Raw genomic sequence first — 4,747 nt, 5'->3', positions numbered from 1 at the left:
AGAGAGAGAGAGAGAGAGAGAGAGAGAGAGAGAGAGGAAGAAGAAGAAAGACAGGCGGGTTTGTGTAAAGTCTACCCTGGGTATCACACACATCAATTTTTGCTGCGACGGAAGTAACAGGGATGTGCACCTCCTGAGTACTTCAGGTGACCTGACCCACTCTCAGCATCACCCAGAGTGAACTTGATGGTCTGTAATGCCAGCTCCTAAATGAAACTTGTAGCCAAAGAGAAGTTGAGCAACAGCAGGTGTCCACTGAAATCAAATTACAAATATGTTTGAGAATAAATTAGAAAATAGCACACATGTCTCTTTAGTACTCTTTCTTTCACATTCCCACTATCTGTTGACCCCCACTGAATTTCAGTGAACTAAATAGCACCCAGAAAAGAAGACACCTTCTATAAAGCGAGTAACAGCAGAAACCCCTTTGGTACATGCAGAAGAAATCCTTCGGCCTCTTGTGTGCACAGATACAAATGGCAGCTGCACATGCTGGGTTTTGCCTTGGGGCTCTGGTGGTGCCCAGGTCAGTTTACACGGAGTTGTTCAGGACAAGGTATGGCTCAGAAGATGGACAACGTTGGGTGCTGCGCTGTCTGGGCCTTTGGAGGAAGATGACAGGTGAGGTTTGCAAGGAAATGTCCATGTATGTTCTGATTGCAACCATGAGGGAAGAGAGGATAATGATGAAGGGCAGAAGAGCCATGGGACCTTGAGACTCGTACTGCAGACTGAAGGAAACACGATGTGTGATTCCAGCCCTTTGTGTATGTCTGTGAACTGTCCCCATGGCCCTGAAGAGGAAAGAACTGGAGAGACATTTCCCCAGCTTATACTTTAAAGCCTGCCTTTGGCTTCACAGCTCTTATGGAATGAACACCCGTCTCATGCTAGCACACAGCCTTCTCCACAGTGACTTGGTGCACACCTCCCATCCGTCATCCTCTGTTGATAGAACAACTGCATCTAATTACTGTACCTTCATGCTTTATTTCCAGTAGAAGCACTATCTACACATTCCTGAACTTGATCTTCACAGTTCATTTTACATCTGAATACCACCTCACACTGCTGATTTGCAAACAAGGGAAGAATCAGTTAAAAACTGGACAGGAAATCATTATCATATCATAACCTATATAAGCTTAACGCAGAAATGAGGTCCTGAGCTGTGTAGGATTGTTACCCACAGGCTGGAAAAGAACACAAATGCTGACCAGAGAGAGGCCCATTGCCCTGTGAGCAGAGCAGAGGTTGTCCGAGGTGGTTATCATGGATCAGCAGTGCTCATCACAGACCTTGGATGCAACAGTAACGTGAGTGCCTGGGGGAGAGACTACTGTACACATTGTCCCCGAGTCACCTCTGCAACAGGTTAGGGTGCACAGCATCAGGGGAAGCCTGTGTGTCAGGAGTCAAGAGTGAAAGATACTGGATCACAGGGATGGTGATGCTCACACTGGGACAGGAGGCAGCCCTGGGCCTCAGACTGACTTGACACCACTGACTACATTCTGCAGTCATGACTCACAACTGCCATAAAATATTTACTACTTAAACAGATGTTTATGGTACATTTGTAAAATTTATAAGACAAAATTTAAATTTATGGGGCTGGGCAGATAGCTCATGGAGTAAGTGCTTGCCTGGCAAGCGGAAGGTCCTGAGTTCAATCCCTGGTGCCACCAAAAGAAAAGTTAAATTCATACAATTAACATGATATTAAAGGCACTCCATCAGATGTTTACTTCATCTACTCTACACTGAAATTTAGACATGTCGTGTAAAGAAAATGAATGAGGTGCACTAGTCCAGATTTGCTTTTAATTCACGAGGATGAACTTCTAACACTAAATATTCAGTAGGTCCAATCTTGCCTAACAAAAGTAATTGAGTGTTATTCACAGTGACCTGAAACTACAAGTTCCTCACAAGAAAACCCCTACCCAAATGTGTGCGAGAAATATGCCTATCACAAAATACTTATGGTGCACTGCCTAAAAGAAAATTAAATAACTGAAAATGACTGCAACATCATGAAGGGAAAAAAATCCTACAGTCACTTATTAAATAAAAAAGAATAAGACTTGTTACTTCCACTTCCTTCCTGCCAGGGCTCCAGTCCTTCCGGATTTCCTCACCCCAGTGGCGGTGGCGGCCTCCGCGATGTTTGGCTTAAAAAGGAACAGCAGTAATCAGCCTGAACCTCTACTGCGGCGGCAGCACCAGGCTGGACAGTGGCAGCGGCAGAGCCACATTTCTGGGAGGGCGGCTTCTGCCTGCAATGAAAGAGGCCGCGGCCCGGAGGGATCCCCTTGGCCGCCTAGGAGCCCAACGCCCTTTGGCGCCGATGTCGCCAACGTCAGCGCGACCCCCAGGGGCAGCTGTTTTTCGCATCTCGGCTGGGGGACATGGAAGTCCCGGCCGCCGGCGCCATCATGTCGCCCGAGAAGGAGCTGCATGGGTATGAGCCGGAGCTTCCCGGGAAGCTGCCGGCCATGCTGCCCCTGTTGGAGCTGGTAGGAGAGGCCAGAAAGAGTCCCAGCGCCAATGTTTGGCAGCCCTCCACTCTGCCCCAGGCGGAGAAGTAGGAGGATGAGCTTTACAGGCAGTCGCTGGGGATCATCTCGCGGTACCTGCGGGAGCAGGCCCCTGGCGCCCAGGACTCGAAGCCTGTGGGCGGGGCCGGGGCCACCAGCCTGAAGGCGATGTGGACCCTGCGGCGGTCAGGGACGGTGTGCCGTGGAACCACGAGAAGGCCTTCCAAGGAATGCTTCGGAAACTGGACATCAAAAACGAAGATGAAAGTTTTTTTTTTCTGGTTTCTTTTGTCATTTATTTCCAGTTTCATTGCACTGAATGTCCATTTTGTATTTGTGTATTCCAAGTGGTTAGGATAGATATATAGTTGCATTCTCTTAATGAATAGAATGATTTGTTCTAATGGTGTTTGTAAATAGCTTCACAAGTCCACTTCGTGTACAGCAATTAACCACTAAGAAGAATATATGCAGTGTATTATTTGTTGAAACTGTACTTCCGATTGGATTTGAAACTGTCTCATTGCTATCTGTTTATCAATAAAACTTTGAAAAAAAAAAAAACGAAGATGAGGGACTGGGGAGATGGCTCAGTAGAATAAGCACTTGCCTGGCAAGCTCAGGGTCCTGAGGGTCCTGAGTTCAATCCCCGGTACAAAAAAAAAAAAAGATGATGTCAAATCCTTGTCATGAGTAATGGTCCATGTTTTCAGTGGTGGCGTAACACTAGGGCAGAATTGTGACTCTCATTTCTTTTGGTGCCTTTGTGGCCAAGCATTTGAAGAGCATAAACCAAGAAAGCAAAAAAAAAAAGAAAGAAAGAAAGAAAAAGAAAGCTGCATTGAACCATTAGCAGAAAGCATCACAGATGTTCTCGTACACACAAAAAGGGACTGACTAGTCAAAGAGTCTGGGATGGGTTTGTGGAGTTCTTCCACATAGAGAATCTAGAAGGCGGCATCAGAAATGTGCTGCTGGCTTTTGCAGGTGTTCCTGGAGTAGGCGTTGGTATATCTAATAAGATAGCCTTGTAAGTGCAATAGTTGACTGTTAAACAACCCCAGGCACCAAAACAACATACTTCTGCGAAAGCAAAGTATTCATGAAGCTGCTGGGCTTGAAGCTGTCCAAACATCAACTTCAAAGAGGCCAGGAAGCGAGAAAATTATGGCTGCCAGTCATGGGAGAAGTAGTCCCCTTCAAGAGCCACAGCGTGAAAGAAGCAAAACGCAGGTTCCTGAGTTCAATCCCTGGTACCTCAAAAAAAAAAAAAAATAAAGACATCGAGATGGTAGGGTGGAAAGACTTGATTTCTTTATGTAGAGCCAGAGGAATGGCCAGTAGCCAGCTAGTCATAGAAGTCATTAAATATACCCACGAAGTCATCAGTTGTCTTGTGTTAAAAGAGAAGCACTAACAATGCTAGTGACATGTGCATAAAATGGATTTAAGCTACAAGGAGTTGAACTCTCACCATAGGCCTCAGTGCTGTGGAGCAGCGTGCCAAGGGCAGCTTTTCCTCTGTAATTCACTTCCCCAGTGTACTTCTTGAGTAGACCAACAATAGTTAGAAATATGGAATAGTCTCAGTTTTTAAAACAAAAGTAACTTGCACTTGTCTGTAAAAATTGTATATATTTTTACAGAAAGTGTTTGTCCATAAAGTATATCAGATTTGCAGTTGTTTTTTTCGTACCCTTTTGAAGTTTGCAATTTCTGTAGTTAAGAATCTATTTCCTACAGCTTTTCTATTCAGAGCTTTGCCCTGGTCTGTTATAGAGTGTATACAGAACTCTAAAGTTATGTGCATGCAGCCTGGTTGTACTGGAACAAATCTGATTCATAACTATGCAGGATTCAATTTTCCAGTCTGATTTTGGTAAGTATTCTTTATATGGCTTCTGGGGAAGGGTGAGCTGATCCCTTAAAAATAATGGGTTCAGATTAGACAACTTATGAGTTCTTAAATTTGATCTAACTGAACTGATACAATTTAAAACTGAATTCATGAGCTTATCTTTAAAGCTTTCACTGAAAAATTTTCAGCTGTTCCAAGTGAGCATTGTGCGGGAAAGACAATTGATTTCTTGTTTAATTTGTGAAGTGATGGCTTGCAAAAGCAGGCCAGAGTCTAAGGGTACTAATTAATACTGGGCTTGCTTGTTAAACACAGGTATAAGCCTAGTATGCAAATAAAAGAAATA

The 4,747-nt window shown here is 44.5% G+C and overlaps 1 pseudogene; it reads left to right on the top strand.

Moving 5' to 3' along the window:
• The first annotated feature begins 2,096 nt into the window (after positions 1–2,096).
• LOC101568429 lies at positions 2,097–3,604 on the top strand (annotated as a pseudogene).
• The last annotated feature ends 1,143 nt before the right edge of the window (positions 3,605–4,747 follow it).

Source organism: Octodon degus, unplaced genomic scaffold (assembly GCF_000260255.1).
Source record: "Octodon degus isolate 3935 unplaced genomic scaffold, OctDeg1.0 scaffold00376, whole genome shotgun sequence".
NCBI lineage: Eukaryota > Metazoa > Chordata > Mammalia > Rodentia > Octodontidae > Octodon > Octodon degus.
This window is presented reverse-complemented; position numbering and strand designations above follow the sequence as displayed.